Raw genomic sequence first — 24,556 nt, forward strand, 5'->3', positions numbered from 1 at the left:
TGTGCTAATCAATGGACGAATTCTTCAAGCGAAAGCCAATAAAATTTCTTGTAGACTTACTCCACAAATTCTGTACTGTACTCTTAGATAGAGCAGGGCCTACTTATTCCATTTACATTTTTGAAGTTTTAACTTAATTAGCCATGTAAGTGTGGAGACTTACAGATATTACATTTTTAGCAACAACAAAGAAAAAAAAATGGTTTGTGCGACTGTCAGCTATAACGGCTTTGATTGGTGGTCCTTTCGGGATCGTTATAACCAATTTCAACTGTAAATACGTGCACGGTGTTGACAACGCTGACCAGTACCTAGCCCTGTGTCAGTTTCTCCGCAAAACAGTCAAGTTGCCTTACTATTTCGTTCTCTTCAACTAAGGTACGACTGGTAAACTGTTAACCCTTTATAGGGCAAAAGACTGGGGGTATTAAAAAATATATATTTTATGGTTAATTTGTACATGAAATACATGTATGACAGCAAGTTTATGGATCTCATAAAATATGGGCTGGGAAATTATTATCCCACTGACTGTTCCAGATAGGTAATGTTTGTGTGTGGGCAGTGGGATAATAACATCCCACTTTTAAATATTTATGATAATGCGCTCATTACGTATTATTTACTTTATTGACATCAATATAATACAATAATATAACATACTACATGGCCCATGGAATAAAAACTGATAATGAAATCGCTCAAACCTAATTTACTTTGGTTGTAGAAAAATTTGAAAATACTGTCTATGATTTGTGAAATGGTTCAAAGCATGATTTACATAACGCAACATTACATTTCATGTATATCATGTTACTGCGTTTCTCTTTCTTCTAGGTACTACACTGTGCACAGCGACGATATGTTTTTATTAGCTCAGGTAGATGGCTGTCGATATCTGATAATCTCAGCACATTTTTGATCGTTGCTTGTCCATCAGACCTGATTTCTCTTCCTTCCATGCCCGTTCGCTGGAGAATAGCTAGGGCGTTTCTTGTTCGAAAATGATTATAACAGTCATTTACTAGTTGTGGCCTAAACTTCAGGTGTGACGTACCTTTCGTCGTCTTCTCTTTCATTTCCGCTTTGTACACTATGTATGTATTGAGAATCATGCAGTGCAGGAAGTGATAAAATATCTTGAGCCATAATCTTCTTGACCTGTCAGTAAAAGATAACATGAACCTATAAGATACTGCCTATAGGAATTCCGAACATAATAGGCTGTGTGGGTTGAACATTGTTTTTTGCTTACCAGAGTAGGCCTAATGGACATGGTCTTCAGCATCTGAGTCTCCACCTTCCTCCGATTTCACAGCTTGTTCTTCCGATATTTCATCCAACCAGACTTCGCTTCCATATTCAGACCAGCAGTAATCAGCCTACAATTAGTTCCAAAATAATACTGTATTACAATTGTTGTTGTTGTGTTGTTATTATTATTATTATTTTTATTATTATTACCAAGCTACTATTAGAGGAAATATATATGTTTATGATTTGAAATCGCTTATTATGACAGCTAAATAGCACAAATACAGTCCAACCAAAATTAGGCCCAGATTTTACATAAAACCCGAGTACTGACTAAGTGCAAATGACTATAACATCTTTGCCTGTCATCATAAGGGAAAACTTAAATCAGTTTTAGAATAATGAATTGTAGTAAGTTTGAAAAATATGTAAATAATTTTGAAATAGCATCTTACTAAGTTACAGAGAAACTATGAAATTATCGTTGATTCTGTTAGTATTCTGAATGACACAATTGATGGATGATTATTATATTCGCGGCACAAATAGATTTGCTCCTTGAATGAAACATGATAAACTGCATCTCTGAATTAACCTTTAGAAATCTTCTGTCTTCAGTATTGCACACCTTCTTCCTACAAACACCGTTTCACTGCAGCTGAACAGATTGAGACTGCTACTGTACGCACGCTAGGGACCACTGGGATATATACTTCCCACCTAGTGATCTAAGTGGCAGTAGCGATCAGGTTATTAAGTTTGAAATGAAACTGTGCAGCCTTCTTACACTAGAAAGTAGAACTGCATGCTCTGGAACAGCTGGGATGATAATCTCCCTAAAACCATTACGTATTTACGAGGTGGGAAGATAATATCCCAAAGACCTATAAAGAGTTAAATTTTCTCATTTTCATGCAGAAAGTACTTCCATCACTGATAGAAGAAGTAGGGAATATCAGCACCCAATCTTCACGTGCAGCCACAATCCCCTGTATCTTATCTCAGCATTACCACCCCAATCAAATCAGTCAATACTGATCTGCATTTAGGACAGTCGCCCAGGTGGAAAATTCCCTATCTGTTGTTTTCCTAGCCTTTTCTTAAATGATTTCAAGGAAATTGGATATTTATTAAACATCTCCCTTGGTAAGTTGTTCCATTCCCTAACTCTCTATCCTATAAACAAATATTTGGCCCAATTTGTCCTCTTGAATTCCAACTTTATCTTCATACTGTGATCTTAACACCACTCAAACTTATTGGTCTACTAATGACATTTCACACCATCTCTCTGACAGCTGGGAACATACCACTTAGACGGGCAGCTCGTCTTCTTTCTCCCAAGTCTTCCCAGCCCAAACTTTGCAATATTTTTGTAACGCTGTTCTTTTGTCGGAAATTTCCCAGAACAAATCGTGCTGCTTTTCTTTGGATTTTTTTCCAGTTCTTGAATCAAGTAATTCTGGTGAGGGTCCCATACACTGGAACCATACTCTAAATGTGGTCTTAACACAGACATATGACTTTTCCTTTACATCTTTACTACGACCCCTAAACACCCTCATAACCATGTGCAGAGATCTGTACCCTTTATTTACAATCCCATTTGTGTGATTACCCCAATGAAGATCTTTCCTAATATTAACACCTAGATACTTAAAGTGATCCCCATAAGAAACTTTCACCCCATCAATGCAGTAATTAAAACTGAGGGGACTTTTCCTATTTGTGAAACTCACAACCCGACTTTTAACCCTGGTTATCATCATACCATTTCCTGCTGTCCATTTTACATTATTATCCAGGTCATTTTGCAGTTGCTCACAATCTTGTAACTTATTTATTACTATATACAAAATAACATCTGCAAAAAGCCTTATCTCTGATTCCACTTCTTTACTCATATCATTTATATATATATATATATAAGAAAATATAAAGGTCCAATAATACTGCCTTGAGGAATTCCCCTCTTAATTATTACAGGGTCCGATAAAGCTTCGCCTACTCTAATTCTTTGACATCAATTTTCTAGATATATAGCAGCCCATTCAGGCACTCTTTTGTCTAGTCCAATTGCACTCATTTTTGCCAGTAGTCTCCCACGATCGATCCACCCAATCAAATGCTTTAGACAGGTCAATCGCGATGTAGTCTATTTGACCTCCAGAATCCAAGATATCTGCTATATTTTGCTGGAATCCTACAAGTTGAGCTTCGGCGGAATAACCTTTCCTAAACCCGAACTGTCTTCTGTCGAACCAGTTATTAATTTCACAAACATGTCTTATCATAATCAGAAAGAATGCCTTTCCAAAGCTTACATGCAATGTATGTCAAAGTTATTAATTTCACAAACATGTCTTAACATAATCAGAAAGAATGCCTTTCCAAAGCTTACATGCAATGTATGTCAAACTTACTGGCCTGTAATTTTCAGCTTTATGTCTATCACCCTTTCCTTTATACACAGGGGCTAATATAGCAACTCTCCATTCATTCAATATAGCTCCTTGAACCAAACAATAATCAAATAAGTATTTCAGATATGGTAGTATATCCTGTACTATATATTCCTTTAGAATATTCCCAGAAATCTTGCCAATTCCAGCTGCTTTTCTAGCTTTCAACTTTTGTATGTTATTGTAAATGTCATTGTTATTATATGTAAATTTTAATACTTCTTTAGCATTAGTCACCACCTTTATCTGGACATTATCCTTGTAACCAACAATTTTCACATACTGCTGACTGAATACTTCTGCCTTTTGAAGACCCTCACATACACACTCCCCTTGTCCATTAATGATTCTTGAAACCTGTTTCTGCCTTAGAGTACCTGTACATACACTTCCATTTTTCACTAAAATTTGTATGACTGGGCGAGTTGGCCATGCGGTTAGAGGCGCGCGGCTGAGAGCTTTCACCTGGGAGATAGTGGGTTCGAATCCCACTGTCGGCACCCCTGAATATGGGTTTCCGTGGTTTCTCTTTTTTACAACAGGCAAATGCTGGAACTATACCTTAATTAAGGCCACGGCCGCTTCCTTCCAACTCCTAGCCCTTTCCTTTCCCATCGACGCTATAAGATCTGTGTCGGTGCAACGTAAAGCCACTAGAAAAAGAATGTTGACTGCCAATTATGCTTGCCATCATGTTATCCTTAGCTGACTTCTTTGCTAGATTGTTTCCTCGTAAGTTCCTTCAATTTCTCCTTACTTCCACAGCCATTTCTAACTCTATCTTTTCAATCTGCACCTCCTCAGTCTCTTTATTTCTCTTATAATAAGGTGGGTCTTTACCATTCCTTACCACCTTTAAAGGTACAAACCTGTTTTCACATTCTTCAATAATTGCTTTAAACCCATCTCAGAGTCTGTTAACATTTTTATATACTGTCTTCCACTGATCATAGTTACTTTTTAAAAACTCCCTCATACCTGATTTATGAGCCGTATGGTACTGCCTGTTAGTCCTACTTTTAAGACCTTCCTTTCTATCACATTTATTTTTAACTTCGACTAAAACAGCTTCATGATCACTAATACCATCTATTACTTTGGTTTCTCGATGGAGCTCATCTTGTTTTACCAGCACCACGTCCAGGATATTCCTCACTCTAGTTGGTTCCATCACTTTCTGAATCAGCTGTCCTTCCCATATTAACTTATTTGCCATTTGTTGGTCATGCTTCCTGTCATTTGCATTACCTTCCCAATTGACATTTGGTAAATTCTGAATCAGCGTCACCACTACCCTTTCCTGTACACTCCAAAGACATCAAGTTGCCTATTATCTTTAGAAATGAGCCTTACACTTAGAATTTCATGTTTGTCATCTTTAACTTTTCCATAGCTTACAAATTCTTCTTTCTCCAGAGTGAATACTCCAGTTCCGTGAGAATATTTCTGAATCCATATAATTTCTCACCCATGATTTAACTCCTATTACAATATCTGGCAAGTATATATCTATGAAATTACTTAGTTCTATTCCTTTCTTTACAATACTTCTATAGTTCAACACTAACACTTTTATGTCATCCCTACTTGACTTCCAGATCCCTGTACCCTTATCACCGCTCCCTAGACCACCCCGTTTCCCTGAATGTACCTCCCTATAACCCTTCCAAACAAATCCCCTAACTTATTTGTACCACTGCGGTTTAAGTGAAGGCCATATGAGCGCAGATCCCTATCTCATAACCACCCATTAGGATCTAGAAATCTCACCCCCAACCACAAAGGATGTAATACCTCTTCGCAGTGCTCCTGCTACTGACCCACCCTTCAGACTGGGTGGAAAGAGAAAGGATATCACAAATTACAACACTTCCCAGCAACACCAAAAGATAGAAACCCTACAAGAAAATGTTGAGTTTGCCTGAAAGGAAAATTATTAGTGAAACCAAATTCAGGGTACCACTTCATCCAGGGGTGTGTAATACACATCATCACACACGCCAGGCTTACTTGTACCCTTCCTGAAGGTATATTCAAAATTTCATTCATTTCTGTACTAGGTTTTATAGAAATTTGAATTAATATGCACTAAGAACTCGACTGTCAAAAATGGCTGGGCCCTAGCAGTGGCAAGTCTCATCCATGACTGTGACGATATGGAAGCTGCTGGGGTATGGGCAGTGCTGAGTAAGAACATTCGGTGCACGACCATTGTGTCTGATTGTTATGAAAGGTGTTACTCATAGGGTCAGTCGTGCTGCAATAGCACTTTCAGACCCAATGAGGAAAACAATGGCAAACTACCTCACTACTCATCTTGTCTAGTACCGGTATGTCACCTTTTGGTGCCACCATTGATTGTTGCGATTTCCCCATTACTCATAACCTTTGGTAGTGCTATTTGAGGATCCAGCAGACATGTTAGGAAGAAGATCAGTTATATTTATTATGTGTTGTATGTCTGGCTCCTTGGTTGAATGGTCTTCAGTTGAGAGGGCCTCAGGGCTGATTCCTGGTCAGACTATGGATTTTAACTGCATATGGTTAATGGCATTCCAAGATTGTATAAAAAGGAAGTTACCTAACACGGAAATACGAAGTGGAGAAGAAGACTGGGACAATTTAAGACAGATATTTGTGGAAGCAGCAATTGAGGTATGCGGGAAAACAAAAGCAAAGGTTAAAAGAAAGGAGACACAGTGGTGGACAGATAAAATAAAAGTAAGGAACAAGGTGAAGAAAGAAATGGATAAGGAAAAGCAAAAAAACGTATCAGAGGGATGAGAATAAGATAGAAAGGTTACGTGTGGAATACAAAAGTTTGAAATTGCAAGTAAGGAGGAGTATCAAGGAAGAAAAGGAGAAATGTTGGGGAGAGTTTACCAACAAAACTGAGCAAGATAGTCAAGGAAATCAGAAACTGTTGTACAGAGTAATAAAATCAAAAAGAATAAATCAAGAAAAAAAATCAAGGCATTGGAGAGGGAAGATAGTACATGACGAAAAGGGTCTTCAGAAGATGATGGCAAAGTATTTTGAAAAACTTTATAATGAGAATGACTGCTCGGAGGAAGAAGGAGATAAGAAAATGGAAATAATAGATGGAGAAAAATAAGAGAACCCAATAACATGGTTGGAACTTGAAAGGGCAGTGAAAGCGATGATGAAAGGTAAAGCACGTGGAAAAGACGAATTCAATGCTGATATGATTAAGGCAGCAGGAAACATTGGACTACAGTGGCTATACCAAGTCCTCAATGCCATATGGAAGGATGAAAGGATACCTGAAGATTGGCAACAAGGAAGCATTGTACCACTGTTCAAAAAAGGAAATAGGAAGAAATGTGAAAATTATAGATAACCATATCACATGGGCAAAAAATAATGGAGAAAGTCATAGACAAAATACTGAGGGATATAATTTGAACACACTTAGAGGAGCAATATGGCTTTAGACCAAATAGATGAACAATATACTTGATATTTACAGTGTGAACGATAATGGAAACACATCTGGAAAGGAACAAGGTAATCATTCGTATTTTTGGATTTGGAAAAAGCTTACGATACAGTTAAGAGAAAACATGTACTGAAAAAGAATGTACCAAAATCATTAATTAACAAGATAAAAACGTATTATGAGAGTAAAAGCAGTGTACAAGTAGGGAGTGGTGACTGAAACATTTTATACAAAAAAAAGTCTCAAGCAAGGAAGTGCACTGTCGCCATTATTGTTTATTATATTGATGGATGAAATCATAAAACATGTAAAATGGAGTATCAGTAGTGAAAATTCAAAATATAAAAATCGGAGAAGAGTTAAATATAGAACTGTTAGTACAGAACATACAGAAAGCAAGACTGAGATGGTTTGGACATGTAAAAGGAACGGGTAGCAAGAAGGGAATTGGAAAGGGAAGTTAAGGGAAAGAGACCAGTTGGAAGACCGAGAAGAAGGTGGATGGATCAAATTTGGAAGGACATTAGAGAAGCTGGATTGGATGTGGCGGAAGTAATGAGCAGGAAAAGTGGAAGGACAGAAAGGAGTGGAGGAGGCTTGTTAACCACACCCGGGCGACTGGAGTGGGACATTGATGATGATGATGATGGTTAATTTCTCTTGACTGGGTTCTGGGTGTTTGTGTTCATCTTAATACACTTCTCTTCAACTACTTTCAACACACCACACTACCAACCACCACAAAGACAAGCAGTAGTGAATGCATCCCTTCAGATAGGGTTGGCGTCAGGAAGGGTATCCAGCCGTATAACTGGGTCAAATTAAGTGCCTACCCCTATAAATTCGGAGAAAAGCCCAGGAAGGAGAATAAAAATGACAATCACTCGTGCAAACCAGCTGCTGAGAGAGCTGTTAACTGGGAACTGAATAGCAAAATATTCAAGTTGTAGTGAGGAGATTGGATTACCTATAATCGGAAAGTTTTCGCCCATGTATTTACGTGAATCCTATGGAGTGAACTGAAATGAATGCCGAAGCAGTAACAAAAAAAAAGTAGTTGCACACTCAAATTCAAGAAGTTTAATATGCTCTGCGCTCATCAAGTGCATCGAAAATGGCATTTGGACAGTCAACAAGCCAACCTCAACAGATGTGGGAAACGGCGCTGATGCACAAGTTACATGTGAAAAATGCCTTAAGGTTATGAGTAATACGGAAACCGCAACAACCAACAGCAGCGCCAAAATGTGGCATACTAGACAAAATGAGCAGTGCGGTAGTTCGCCTTTACTTTCCTCACTTCTCAAAGGAATTCGATAAATGTTAACAGGAGTATCCTAATAGTAAAGCTAGAAGCAATAATAGGAAAGCAAGCCTATCTATGCATGATCATCAGGAATATCCTAAGTGACAGTTAGGGGCAGCGATGGCATTTCCCATTCGAAGCCTCTAAGGCCTGCAAGGTGACCCCCCTGAGCCCCCTTCTATTTATTATGGCCCACAGGAAATGCTTTGCAGGCAGCAACTTCTGAAGATTTTAAAATGCACATCTATGCAGATGTTATTGTAATAGCTTCAGTATCAAAAGAGGAATTACAGGCATCTTTCAGTTGAATGGAAGACTGGGGAGACAGGAATGAACTTCCTCAATGAGGAAAATACTGTATTGATATGTTTCAGGTTTTAGGAGAGGAGGCAAACAAGCAGTTTTCCTTTACCAGATCAGATCCCTCTCTACTGTAACACACTTCAGATACAGGAAAAAAACCTCATTAGTGCATTCCTCACTAAGAAATTTTCTCACGTAGCACGTCGTAAATTCGAAGTCCCGATTCATGTCGTATTAAATGTATATAAAATTACCTCGCTTATTGTGGCACAAATTTTTGCTGTTACTGGTTAGTACGATCTCATTTTTCCTAGCCCTGAACATGTTCTTTGCCATCCCTTGTGAAAGGAACATGATTCCCAACACAGATAAACAGCCCTCGCTGTAGAAGGCAGGTTGGGGAAAGTTGCGCAGAAACGGGAAAAGGCCTTTCTTGAACTAGACAAGGTAAATTACACCTTTGGGGAGCAAGCTGTTAGCATCTGGGAAGTTGAGTTTTGCTTGCTGGTTTTCAGTGATATTGCTGAATAATGCAGTTAAGCCTGTTTGTGCTTGTACTTTGCATTCCATTCAGAAGTTAGAAATTAATTCTGTGTTGAGTGATAGAGTGAATATTTGTTGCATGATACCCTACCTACAGATTAGGAACATAATTGTGCGAAGTTGACTAGCATGGTGCATATTTGTCTTGCGGTAGCCCAGTTGTGGATACTGAAAAGGTTGTGAAATCACTTAATAAGGAAGATAAAATTAAAATCCAGGAAGTTGATAGGCATCTGCATCTTTCAGCATGGTGTGTATGTTGAAACTTGCACCTTCGAGTTTTGACTCAAGTTGGTCAATGCGTGTCACATTCAAGATGGTGGTCAAAGCCATTCTCTTGCACATGGCCAAATTTAACCATCAAATAATTCATGGTCAAAGAGTGTGACCGGAAAACAGTGTTTAATAACCCACTGGTCCGAAATATAAGGCTTCAGCTAACATTTGTATTAGAAAGTGTGTGATTTGCGATAATTTGATACTTTTATGGGCACCCGTGCAAATGATGATGTCTGGTGTTTTACACAGCTTTTACTACACTGTTGTTATTTATAATTCCTGTTGAAGAAGGTTTTTGTATATGTTCTCTCATCTTTTTTTTTTAACGCCTTCTAATACTCTCATCTTTAGAAACAGTAGATAGCCTGTATCTTTCAATGTACTCATATATGTCGAAAAAACTATAAAATGTTTCCTTGTCCCTGTTGGATATCTTTTATTTGAGTATTTCCTTGTCCCCTGCAGAAACGTCTTAGCGAGGTTTTACTGTATTTCGGTGTGATTTTACAACCTCGTGGCATTTAATTCAGCCAACATATAAAAGATGGAGTCATTGCTACCATTTAAGCAATGACTGATGTAAGGAATATCAGTAAATTATTGGTTGACGTAGCCATAAAACGTTTTCTTTTGCAGGTATCATCTGTTATTACATACAGCGTAGAAAGCATCTGGCCACACGTCACAAAGACAAAACCGACAGAACTCAAGAAAGGCAGCACTATCTTTCTCAAAAAAAGTTCTGTATTTAAAAAAAATTTACGCTGTCCTGTTTGGTGTAAAATGTAGCGAGGGAGCAGTGTCATATTGAGATGTTGCTACCAGCCACTATAGGCTATAAAGAGGCCCTACAAGAATTATCAATCAATAAATAATGATCTGTATTTAGGGCAGTCACCCAGGTGGCAGATTCCCTATCTGTTGCTTTCCTAGCCTTTTCCGAAATGATTTCAAAGAAATTGGAAATTTATTGAACATCTCCCTTGGTAAGTTATTCCAATCCCTTACTCCCCTTGCTATAAATGAATATTTGCCCCAGTTTGTCCCCTTGAATTCCAACTTCATCTTTATATTGTGATCTTTCCTACTTTTATAAACGCCATTCAAACTTATTCGTCTACTAATGTCATTCCACGCCATCTCTCCGCTGACAGCTCGGAACATACCACTTAGTCGAGCAGCTCTTCTTCTTTCCCTCAGTTCTTCCCAACCCAAACTTTGCAACATTTTTGTAACGCTACTCTTTTGTCGGAAATCGCCCAGAACAATTTGAGCTGCTTTTCTTTGGATTTTTTCCAGTTCTTGTATCAGGTAATCCTGGTGAGGGTCCCATACACTGGAACCATACTCTAGTTGGGGTCTTACCAGAGACTTATATGCACTCTCCTTTACATCCTTACTACAAACCCTAAACACCCTCATAACCATGTGCAGAGATCGGTACCCTTTATTTACAATCCCATTTATGTGATTACCCCAATGAAGATCTTTCCTTATATTAACACCTAGATACTTACAATGATCCCCAAAAGGAACTTTCACCCCATCAACGCAGTAATTAAAACTGAGAGGACTTTTCCTGTTTGTGAAACTCACAACTTGACTTTTAACCCCGTTTATCAACATATCATTGCCTGCTGTCCATCTCGCAACACTTTCGAGGTCACGTTGCAGTTGCTCACAATCTTGTAACTTATTTATTACTCTGTACAGAACAACATCATCTGCAAAAAGCCTTACCTCCGATTCCACTCCTTTACTCATATCATTTATACATATAAAAAAACATAAAGGTCCGATAACACTGCCCTGAGGAACTCCCCTCTCAACTATTACAGGGTCAGACAAAACTTCACCTACTCTAACTCTTTGAGATCTATTTTCTAGAAATATAGCAACCCATTCAGTCACTCTTTTGTCTAGTCCAATTGCACTCATTTTTGCCAGTAGTCTCCTATGATCCACCCTATCAAATGCTTTAGACAGGTCAATCGCAATACAGTCCATTTGACCTCCAGAATCCAAGATATCTATTATATCTTGCTGGAATCCTACAAGTTGAGCTTCAGTGGAATAACCTTTCCTAAAACCGAATTGCCTTCTATCGAACCAGTTATTAATTTCACAAACATGTCTAATATAATCAGAAAGAATGCCTTCCCAAAGCTTACATACAATGCATGTCAAACTTACTGGCCTGTAATTTTCAGCTTTATGTCTATCACCCTTTCCTTTATACACAGGGGCTACAATAGCAACTCTCCATTCATCTGGTATAGCTCCTTCGGCCAAACAATAATCAAATAAGTACTTCAGATATGGTACTATATCCCAACCCATTGTCTTTAGTATATCCCCAGAAATCTGATCACTTCCAGCTGCTTTTCTAGTTTTCAACTTTTGTATCTTATTGTAAATGTCATTGTTATCATATGTAAATTTTATTACTTCTTTGGCCTTAGTCACCTCCTCTATCTCGACATTATCCTTGTAACCAACAATCTTTACATACTGCTGACTGAATACTTCTGCCTTTTGAAGATCCTCACATACACACTCCCCTTGTTCATTAATTATTCCTGGAATGTCCTTATTGGAACCTGTTTCTGCCTTAAAATACCTATACATACCCTTCCATTTTTCACTAAAATTTGTATGACTGCTAATTATGCTTGCCATCATGTTATCCTTAGCTGCCTTCTTTGCTAGATTCTATTTTCTAGTAAGTTCCTTCAATTTCTCCTTACTTCCACAGCCATTTCTAACTCTATTTCTTTCCAGTCTGCACCTCCTTCTTAGTCTCTTTATTTCTCTATTATAATAAGGTGGGTCTTTACCATTCCTTACCATCCTTAAAGGTACAAACCTGTTTTCGCATTCCTCAACAATTTCTTTAAACCCATCCCAGAGTCTGTTTACATTTTTATTTACCGTTTTCCACCGATCATAGTTACTTTTTAGAAACTGCCTCATACCTGCTTTATCAGCCATATGGTACTGCCTAACAGTCCTACTTTTAAGACCTTCCTTTCTATCACATTTATTTTTAACTACCACAAAAACAGCTTCATGATCACTAATACCATCTATTACTTCAGTTTCCCTGTAGAGCTCATCTGGTTTTATCAGCACGACATCCAGGATATTTTTCCCTCTGGTTGGTTCCATCACTTTCTGAATCAGCTGTCCTTCCCATATTAACTTATTTGCCATTTGTTGGTCATGCTTCCTGTCGTTCGCATTTCCTTCCCAATTTACATCCGGCAAATTCAGATCTCCCGCTACAATCACATTTCTTTCCATGTCGTTTCCCACATAGCTGACTATCCTATCAAATAATTCCGAATCCGCGTCAGTGCTACCCTTTCCCGATCTGTACACCCCAAATATATCAAGTTGCCTATTATCTTTAGAAATGAGCCTTACACCTAGAATTTCATGTGTCTCATCTTTAACTTTTTCGTAGCTTACAAATTCTTCTTTCACCAGAATGAACACTCCCCCTCCCACCCTTCCTATCCTATCTCTACGATACACACTCCAGTGCCGTGAGAAAATTTCTGCATCCATTATATCATTTCTCAGCCATGATTCAACTCCTATTACAATATCTGGTAAATAAATATCTATTAAATTACTTAATTATATTCCTTTCTTTACAATACTTCTACAGTTCAACACTAACAATTTTATGTCATCCCTACTTGATTTCCAGTTCCCTGTTCCCTTATCACCGCTCCCTAGGCCATCCCGTTTCCCTGAATGTAGTTCTCTAAGGAAACGTTAATGGAGGGATTCTATGCCAAAGATGTCGTGATATTCTAGGAGTGGAGGCAAGCAAACTATGATCTAAGGCATATAATTATCAAATTTGTTGTGCATGGGTTCTATCATTTGATTTTCAAAGTAAAAAATATCTCAGGCCGAGATTGCTTTTGTAAGCGCTGCAGAGAGCTGTGTGGACGGTACCGGTACTCGTCATGATATGCAGACAAAGGCATGAATCGATCGCAAATTTTTGCATTGTGGAGTGAAAAGCACGCTACAAGTTAATTTTTGTTTATTGTATTTTATATGGCCATTGTCTGCAATAAATATTTCATAATTAAGACTTTTATTTCCTAATTATTATTTTCTGTATCATCTTTGTTTGACTGCATTCCATTCATTAACTTTGTTTTGAATTTATTTTCATCTTGTATTCCCTCCCACCTGCAGTGTGATTATTTCAATAAATGTTATTAAACACTGTACCTCTAACCAGTGATGTAGTTGGAACAAAATATTTACCGGAACTCACCTTATTAATTCAGCAATTTCCAAATGGACTCGTATTAGGTGTCAAGATCAGCGGCCTCATGTTTCCGACAAATTGTTTCATCAGCTGAACGTTTGCCCTTTCGTAGCCATGACTTGACATATAGTTGTGGGTTAAATATATGCACAGGGGGTCCAACGCTGCTTATGAAAATAAGTCCGCTTGATCTTGCAACCAGCAGCCTATTTCTCTTTTCGGCGTGGATCTCATTGTACACCCATGACATTTCAGCGCTATGTATAGATTATAAGATATTCTTACTGAATGTAAAAATGTTACGTCATTCTAAAGCGGCAAAATATTTTCCGGAACGGCGTTCCGGTCTAACTAAACCACTGCCTCTAACTCAAATTGACGTATTTCTGTGCAATGTGCTGATTTCAGTGTATGTCCGGCTCCATGGTTAATGGTTACCGTGCTGGCCTTTGCTCCAAAAGTTACGGAATTCGATTACCGGCCGTGTTGGAGACTTCAACCTTCATTGTTTAATTCTGATGGTTCGGGGTCTGGGTGTGTGTGCCGTCTTGAGCATTAGAATTCATTATAGGTAGGGAGGTCTCCATTCTCACAAACGCACAGGTCGCCTATCACTCGTCAAGTCGAAAGACCTGCACCAAGCCTCTCCGGAGGACACACTCCATGTATTTATTTCAATAAATTGTATTATTAAATACGGTATATCTAGCTTACATGGACGTGTTTCTGCACAGTGTTCGTATTTTAATGAACGTTGTTAAATACCGGTACTGTACATACAGCCTACACGGACGTTTTTCTGTACAGTGTGCCGATTTCACTGATTGTTATTAAATACTCTATTAGTACAAAGAAAGTAACATTAATTGTATCCCATTTACCTAATCTCCTCCTCTCACATAAAATATGTGCACTAATTGAAAAGAAGGTATAAACAATATATTTTGTACAATCAAGTGTTCCAAACATAATTTTTATAAAATGTTATCGTACATAATTTAGACCAATTTTGTTGTATACAGTAAGGAAACATGTTATTCTCATCACTCGTTTTATAAGTACACGGCTAGAAAACAGCTGTTCAAAGACACGCCCATTTCCCCCCATTACACAGCAGAAGACAAAAAAAAAAAAAAAAAAAAAAATAACCGCAAGATATCGCGTCGATCGCAGCCGTCCTGTCCACACCGCTTCGTGCCTGCAACACGCTGCTCGCCGCATAATGCAGGGACAACGCTCTCGAGATCTCTCGACATTTCTCGCGAGAAACAGTGCTTGCGCTAGTCTCAAGAAATCTCGAGACCATGTCTCAAACTGTCCATCACTAGTAAAAGGCACTCCCCAGTTTTATCCTTCTACCAATTTCCATATCCAGTCTTCCATTTTCAGTCAGTTCAGTGTTCTACTATTTCTGGTTCCGTGTCTCCAATGTTGATAGCTCCTTTCCCTTTTTTACCTCCTCTACTAATCATCTTGCTCTTCTCCACGTTGATTCTCAATCCGCATTGTTCAATCGTTCTATTTAGTACATTCAGCTGTTGTACCTCCTCCTTGTCTTCTCCCGAGATCACATCATTACATTCATTCTTTTCTCTCCTACACTCTTCCCTTGCTGCCCTTAGGATATCATCCATCACCTTTATGAACAATAAAGGTGACAGCACACACCCTTGTTTTAGCCCATTGTTAATTTCAAACCATTCTGATCTACCTACTGTTCTCTTCATACGTGTGCAAATGTTATCATATAGCGTATTGCTTTTATCATTGTTCTTAGTTCCTTGTCCAGTATGTCAGGCTTTCCCAGACTTTCGTTCTGGGCTGTCATATGCCCTTCTTAAGTCTATAAAAGTCATTACTGTATCATTCACATATTCCCAGCTTCTTCCATAATCTGTCTCAGAATGAAAATGGGTTCTACTGTTCAGGTCCGGATTAAGGGGGGGGGGGGGCTAAAGGGGCTGCAGTCCCGGGCCCCGCGTGCCAAAGGGCCCCGGCCCTTGGCCGAACCTAAAATTGTATATAAAGGCCTGCTGCTCCACCTCCATGCATAGCCTATATATATTTACGCTCGCAAAATATCGAACACGCACACTTCCTTCCTTCTCATCAGCTGTCCACGTTAGTATTTCATCACTGCTAGAATCAATTACCGTCCGGAGACAGGAATCCTCGCTACTTACGCACTGTAATTATTGTAAAGTTTATTGTTGACGAAAATTTATATCTGGCAGCTTGCGAGTACTGGAAGAGGGGGAAGGGGGAAGAGGTTTAGGAAGTGAGCGGAAGGGGACAGGGGAAGCCCGGTGGAATGCGCATGCTATACCATATCTTGGCATCAGGAAGAGAACTTCCAGTTCACCTCTGATTATTGAACCATTCGTAAGTTACAACACTAATGTTCTTGTAAAATGGATAGAAATTATCCTAGTGGTACAAAAAAAAAAAAAAAAAAAAAAAAAAAAAAAAAAAAAAAAAAAAAAAAAAAAAAACGCAAATTAAAAGAACAATATTTGAAAGAAATTGAAAATATCAACCTTTTTTTTTTTGACAGGAAGTCTACAAGTGCATCGACGACTGAAGAGACTGTTACTGGTGAAATGGAATCTTCTACAGGTAAGTGAATAGTGTAATACCTAAGTCTGCTGTTTTAAGAGAGATTAGGTCTTTACGGAATTGGAAAGCATGAGCATTAGGAAAATGGTTTTAGGAACAATGAAAGGGAATCCTAATGTGTATTTTAAACTTCAGTCACATTGTATGGAATACTCGGAGTCGTAAATAATAAATTGCCGATCTCGTTGGTGTAGTGGTAGCTATAATGACTGCCACCCACGAAGACGCAGGTACCTTCCCCGGCGCTGCCGGGAGGGGGGGGGGGGCTTGGTATTGGGTCTCATTAACTTGTTCAGGGCACTCCGAATTAAACCCAGACCCGACACGGTGTGGTCACACGTTTACGTACTTAGTAATAAATTATTTAATAAATGCACGAATTAAAAAACCCCAATGGTCTTCAGCCACCGAGGACCTTGCCTTACCAAGTGACCGCTGCCCAACCTCTAGGACCTGCAGATTCCGAGGTGTTGTGTGGTCAGCACAACGCATCATCTCGGTTGTATTTTTCGATCTGGGTCGGTCGAATTAACACGCACGGTAGAAATTTTTGTGTATGTGTGTTTCATTGAGCCAGAAGTAGGCTGATATCCATCTGTACATTTGCAGAATTAATGACGTCAAGGCTATTGGAGGAATTAAATGCTGTATTTTAATGAACTGGCAGAGAAGAACCCAAAATTACGAGTATAATTTACCATCAAGATTTGTTTAATTTCATTTATTAATTAACGTCTAGTTGATGTTGTTTGAGTCATCAGTCCATAGACTGGTTTGATGCAGCTCTCCATGCCACTCTATCCTGCGCTAACCTTTTCATTTCTACGTAACTATTGCATTCTACATCTGCTCTAATCTGCTTGTCATATTCATACCTTGGTCTACCCCTACCGTTCTTACCACCTACACTTCCTTCAAAAACCAACTGAACAAGTCCTGGGTGTCTTAAGATGTGTCCTATCATTCTATCTCTTCTTTTCGTCAAATTTAGCCAAATCGATCTCCTCTCACCAATTCGATTCAGTATCTCTTCATTCGTGATTCGATCTATCCATCTCACCTTCAGCATTCTTCTGTAACACCACATTTCAAAAGCTTCTATTCTCTTTCTCTCTGAGCTAGTTATCATCCATGTTTCACTTCCATACAATGCCACACTCCACACGAAAGTCTTCAAAAACATCTTTCTAATTCCGATATCAATGTTTGAAGTGAGCAAATTTCTTTTCTTAAGAAAGCTCTTCCTTGCTTGTCCTCCTTACTTCTGCCATCGTTAGTTATTTTACTACCCAAGTAACAATATTCATCTACTTCCTTTAAGGCTTCATTTCCTAATCTAATATTTCCTACATCACTTGCCTTCGTTCGACTGCACTCCATTACTTTTGTTTTGGACTTATTTATTTTCATCTTGTACTCCTTACCCAAGACTTCATCCATACCATTCAGCAACTTCTCGAGATCTTCTGCAGTCTCAGATAAAATAACAACATCATCGACAAATCTCAAGGTTTTGATTTCCTCTCCTTGGACTGTGATTCCATTTCCAAATTTCTCTTTGATTTCCTTTACTGCCTGTTCTATGTAAACATTGAAAAGGAGAGGGGACAAACTGCAGCCTTGCCTCACTCCTTTCTGGATTGCTGCTTCTTTTTCAAAGCCCTCGATTCTTATCACTGCAGACTGATTTTTATACAGATTGTAGATAATTCTTCGTTCTCGGTATCTGATCTCTATCATCTTCAGAATCATAAATAGCTTGGTCCAATCAACATTATCGAATGCCTTTTCTAGATCTACGAATGCCATATACGTGGGCTTGTCCTTCTTGATTCGATCCTCTAAGATCAGACGTAAAGTCAGTATTGCTTCACGTGTGCCTACATTTCTTCTGAAGCCAAATTGATCTTCTCCCAACTCAGCTTCTACTTGTTTTTCCATTCTTCTGTAAATAATACGTGTTAAAATTTTGCAGGCATGAGATACTAAACTAATGGTGCGGTAGTTTTCACACCTGTCAGCACCGGCTTTCTTGGGAATAGGTATAACAACATTCTTCCGAAAATCGGATGGGACTTCTCCTGTCTCATACATCTTGCACACTAAATGAAATAACCTTGCCATGCTGGTTTCTCCTAAGGCAGTCAGTAATTCAGAGGGAATGTTATCAATTCCAGGTGCCTTGTTCCTATTGAGGTCACTCACAGCTCTGTCAAACTCTGACCTCAAAATTGGGTCTCCCATTTCATCAGCATCAACAGCCTCTTCATGTTCCAGAACCAAATTATTTACATCTTTACCTTGATACAACTGTTGGATATGCTCCTGCCATCTTTCTGCTTTGTCTTCTTTCCCTAGAAGTGGCTTTCCATCTGAGCTCTTAATATTCATACACCTGGATTTCCTTTCTCCAAAGGTTTCCTTGATTTTCCTGTATGCAGCATCTACCTTACCGAGGACCATACAGCCTTCGACATCCTTGCACTTCTCCTTCAGCCATTCTTCCTTAGCTATCTTGCACTTTCTATCCACTTGATTCTTTAATCGCCTGTATTCTTTTCTGACCTGTTCATTTCTAGCATTCTTGTAGTTTCGTCGTTCATCAATCAGGTCTAGTATCTCCTGAGTTATCCACTGATTCTTAGTTGATCTTTTCTTCCTTCCTAACATTTCTTCAGCAGAACTACTGACTTCATTCTTCATGACTCTCCACTCTTCCTCTATAGTGTTTCCTTCAGCCTTTTCATTTAGTCCTTGTGCAACATGTTCCTTGAAACAATCCCTCACACTCTTTTCTTTCAACTTGTCTAGATCCCATCTTTTTGCATTCTTTCCTTTCTTCAATTTCTTCAACTTCAGATGGCATTTCATGACCAACAAGTTATGGTCAGAGTCCACGTCTGCTCCTGGGAAAGTTTTGCAATCCAACACCTGGTTTCTGAATCTCTGCCTAATCATAATGAAGTCTATTTGATACCTTCCGGTGTCTCCAGGTCTCGTCCACGTATACAGCCGTCGTTTGTGGTGTTTGAACCAAGTATTGGCAAGGACTAAATTATGATCAGTGCAGAATTCAACCAGCCGACTTCCTCTTTCGTTCCTTTGTCCCAATCCAAATTCTCCTACTGTATTACCTTCTCTTCCTTGGCCTACCACTGCATTCCAGTCTCCCATCACAATTAGATTCTCGTCACCTTTTACATATTGTATTAAATCTTCTATCTCCTCATATATTCTTTCGATTTCTTCATCATCCGCTGAACTAGTAGGCATATAGACCTGTACTATTGTGGTGGGCATTGGTTTGGTGTCTATCTTGACGACAATAATTCTTTCACTATGCTGGTCGTAGTAGCGTACCCGCTGCCCTATTTTCTTATTCATTATTAAACCAACTCCTGCATTTCCCCTGTTTGATTTTGTGTTGATAATTCTGTAGTCGCCTGACCAAAAATCTTGTTCTTCCTGCCAACGTACTTCACTTATACCAACTACATCTAACTTTAGCCTATCCATCTCCCTTTTCAGGTTCTCTAACCTACCACAACGATTCAAACTTCTAACATTCCACGCTCCGACTCGCAGAATGTCAGTATCTAGTTGATAATAAATGTCAAAAACCTGTTGTTTGATATTTTTGTATTATTGTCGCTAGTCCTTGTCTCTTTCCCTGCCTTCAAAACTAAGCAAAGCCAGACAACGAACGGTCCACCCATGAGACTCTTGTTCTCTGGCTGAACAAGCCCGATAAAAGGGGGCAATATTGTGATCTCTCCTACTTTTAAAGACACCACTCAAACTTATTCGTCTACTGATGTCCTCCCACACAATCTCTCCACTGACAGCTCGGAACATACCACTTAATCAAGCAGCTTGTCTCCGTTCTCCCAAGTCTTCCCAGCCCAAACTTTGCAACTTTTTTGTAACGCTACTCTTTTGTTGGAAATCACCCAGAACAAATCGTGCTGCTTTTGTTTTGGTTTTTTTCCAGTTCTTGAATAAAGTAATCCTGGTGAGGGTCCCATACACTGGAACCATACTCTAGTTGGGGTCTTACCAGAGACTTATACGCCCTCTCTTTTAGATCCTTACTACAACCCCTAAATAACCTCATAACCATGTGCAGAGATCTGAACCCTTCATTTACAATCCCATTTGTATGATTACCCCAATGAAGATCTTTCCTAATATTAACACCTAGGTACTTACAATGATCCCCAAAAGGAACTTTCACCCCATCAACGCAGTAATTAAAACTGAGAGGACTATTCCTATTTGTGATACTTACAACTTGACTTTTAACCCCGTTTATCATCATACCATTGCCCACCGTCCATCTCACAACACTATCGAGGTCACCCTGCAGCTGCTCACAATCTTGTAACTTATTTATTACTCTGTACAGAATAACATTATCTGAAAACAGCCTTATCTCTGATTCCACTTCTTTACACATATCATTGATATAGATAAGAAAACATAAAGGACCAATAATACTGCCTTGAGGAATTCCCCTCTTAATTATTGCAGGGTCAGATGAAGCTTCACCTACTCTAATTCTCTGAGTTCTATTTTCTAGAAATATAGCCATCCATTCAGTCACTTTTTTTCTAGTCCAATAGCACTCATTTTTGCCTGTAGTCTTCCATGATCTACCCTATCAAAAGCCTTAGATAGGTCAGTTGCAATACAGACCATTTGGCCTCCTGAATCTAGGATATCTGCTATATCTTGCTGAAATCGTACAAGCTGAGCTTCATGGAACAACCTTTCCTAAACACAAAGTGCCTTCTGCCAGACCAGTTTTTAATTTCGCAAACATATCTAATATAATCAGAAAGAATGCCTTTCCAAAGCTTACATACAATGCATGTCAAACTGACTGGCCTGTAATTTTCAGCTTTATGTCTATCACCCTTTCCTTTATACACAGGGGCTACTATAGCAACTCTCCATTCATTCAATATAGCTCCTTGAACCAAACAATAATCAAATACGTATTTCAGATATGGTACTATATCCCAACCCATTGCCTTTAGTATATCCCCAGAAATCTTATCAATTCCAGCTGCTTTTCTAGCTTTCAACTTTTGTATCTTACTGTAAATGTCATTGTTATCATAGGTAAATTTTAATACTTCTTTAGTATTACTCACCTCCCCCATCTGGACATTATCCTTGTAACCAACAATCTTTACATACCGCTGACTGAATACTTCTGCCTTTTGAAGATCCTTGCATGCACACTCCCCTTGTTCATTAATGATTCCTGGAATGTCCTTGTTTGAACCTGTTTCTGCCTTAAAGTACCGTACCTATACGTACTCTTCCATTTTTCATTAAAATTTGTGTGACCACCAATTATGCTTGCCATCATGTTATCCTTAGCTAACTTTTTGCTAGTCAATTTCCTAGTAAGTTCCTTCCTCCTTACTTCCATAACCATTTCTAACTCTATTTCGTTCCAATCTGCACCTCCTTCTTTGTCTCTTTACCTATTTTCACATTCCTCAACAATTGCTTTAAACCCATCCCAAAGTCTGTTTACATTTTTATTTACCATTTTCCAGCGATCATAGTTACTTTTTAAAAACTCCCTCATGCCTGGTTTTTCAGCCATATGATACTGCCTAATAGTCCTAATTTTAATACCTTTCTTTCACATTTTTTAACTACGACAAAAACAGCTTCGTGATCACTAATACCATATATTACTTCGGTTTCTCTATAGAGCTGATCTGGTTTTATCAACACCACATCCAAAATATTCTTCCCTCTAGTTGGTTCCATCGCTTTCTGAATCAGGTGCCCTTCCCATATTAACTTATTTGCCATTTGTTGTTCATGCTCCCTGCTGTTTGCATTACCTTCCCAATTGACATTTGGTAAATTGAGATCACCTGGTACTATCACATTCCTTTCCATATCATTTCCAACATAGCTGATTATCTTATCAAATAATTCTGAATCAGCGTCAGTGCTACCCTTTCCCGGTTTGTACACTCCAAAGACATCAAGTTGCCTCTTATTTTTAGAGAAGAGCCTTACACCCAGAATTTCATGTTTTTCATCCTTAACTTTTTCATAGCTTACAAATTCTTCTTTCATCAGTATGAATACTCCCCCTCCCACCATTCCTATCCTATCTCTATGATACACACTCCAGTTCCGTGAGAATATCTCTGCATTCATTATATCATTTCTCAGCCATGATTCAACTCCTATTACAATATCTGGTAAGTATACATCTATTAAATTACTTAATTTGATTCCTTTGTTTACAATGCTTCTACAGTTAAGCACAAATATTTTTATGTCATCCCTACTTGATTTCCAGTTCCCTGTTCGCTTAACACCGCTCCATAGGCCACCCCGTTTCCCTGAATGTACCTGCCTATAACCCTTCTAAACCAGTTTCCTAACATATGTACCACTGCGGTTTAAGTGAAGACCATCTGAGCGCAGATCCCTGTCTCCTACCCACCCATTAGGATCTAGAAATTTCACTCCCAGTTTCCCACATACCCACTCCATAGTCTCATTTAAATCCCCAATCACCTTCCAGTCAGTATCCCTCCTACACAGTATTCCACTGATAACAATCTCCACTTCCTTAAACTTCATCCATGCTGCATTTACCAGATCCCATACATCCCCAACTATGTTGGTACTTATACCTGCTTGCCTTACGTTGTTAGTACCAACGTGAAACACTACCACCTTCTCCATTCCCTCTTCCTTTTCTTCTACTTTCCTCAACATCTGCCTCAACCTGATTCCTGGATCACACTCTGCCCTGGTTCCCTTTCCTCCACACACTTTCCCCACATGTCTAACGATGGAATTCCCCATGACCAGGGCCTCAACCCTACCCACCTCATTTGAACCCCTCCCCTCCTGGTCAGCCCTATCTTCTCTCACTGCTGCAGAAGCTACTTCCTCCTCCCTTTTCTCCCTCCCATGACCCTGTTCCACCTGTCTTTTTCTGTGCACTACTCCAGATTTCCCTTTCCTACCTTTTCCCTTCCTCCTACTTCCACTCATCTCAGCAACAGTTCCCTGTTCCTCATCTTCCCTCAGTTGTTATAACTGTTACTTTTTAAAAATTCCACGCCTACATAGTTAAGATGGCAGCAGTGAGGTTAGGGTCTGTTAAGATGGTAGGAGTCAGGTTAGCGACGTTTACTTGGTCAACAATTGCGCGTGGTTACGACCTGTCAAGATAGCAGCTGTCAAAAGCACGTGGATTTTGAATTCCTCGCTCCCCTCGTCGTTAAGATGGTAGCAGTGAAATTAGGCACCATTAAGATGATAGGTGTGAGGTTAGCGACGTTTACTTTTTCAACAAGTGCACGTGGTACGACCTGTCAAGATAGCAGTTGTCAAAAATACGTGGATTTTAAATTCCACGCCCCTACGTCGTTAAGATGACAGCAGTGAGATTAGGCGCTGTTAAGATGGTAGCACTGAGGTTAGGCACGTTTACTTGTTCAAAAATCCGCGCCCACGTGGTTACGACCTGTTAAGATAGCAGCTGTCAAAAGCACGTGGATTTTAAATTCCGCGCCCCTGCGTTCTTAAGGTGGCAGCAGTGAGTTTTGGTGGTGTTAAGATGGCAGCACTGAGGTTAGCAACGTTCACTTGTTCCAAAATCCACGCCCACGTGGTTAGGACCTGTTATCATGACAGCTGTCAAAAGCACGTGGATTTTAATTTCCGCGCCCTCCACGTAGTTAAGATGGCAACAGTGAAGTTATGCCCTTTTAAGATTGCAGCACTGAGGTTAGCCACGTTCACTTGTTCAAAATCCGCGCCGACGTGGTTAGGACCAGTCAAGATGACAGCTGTCAAAATCACGTGGATTTTAAATGCCGCGCTCCACGTCGTAAAGTTGGTAGTAGTGAAGTATGGGCCTATTAAGATGACAGCAGTGAGGTAAGCGATGCTCACTTGTCCGAAGAAAGTGAGGTTATGGTCCGTTAAGATGACAGCTATCAGAAAGCACGTCACCAAGCACGTGGCCTTGTTTACAAACAATG

The 24,556-nt window shown here is 39.2% G+C and overlaps 1 long non-coding RNA gene across 1 annotated transcript; it reads right to left on the minus strand.

Moving 5' to 3' along the window:
• Positions 1–909: 909 nt before the first annotated feature.
• On the minus strand, positions 910–20,898 carry LOC137498904 (uncharacterized). Its single transcript, XR_011017927.1, has 3 exons — positions 20,806–20,898; positions 1,256–1,382; positions 910–1,161 (listed from the first exon to the last, which is right to left on the minus strand). It is a non-coding gene; the product is annotated as an uncharacterized lncRNA (long non-coding RNA).
• Between the last annotated feature and the right edge of the window lie 3,658 nt (positions 20,899–24,556).

The sequence above is a fragment of the Anabrus simplex genome, chromosome 1 (assembly GCF_040414725.1).
Source record: "Anabrus simplex isolate iqAnaSimp1 chromosome 1, ASM4041472v1, whole genome shotgun sequence".
NCBI lineage: Eukaryota > Metazoa > Arthropoda > Insecta > Orthoptera > Tettigoniidae > Anabrus > Anabrus simplex.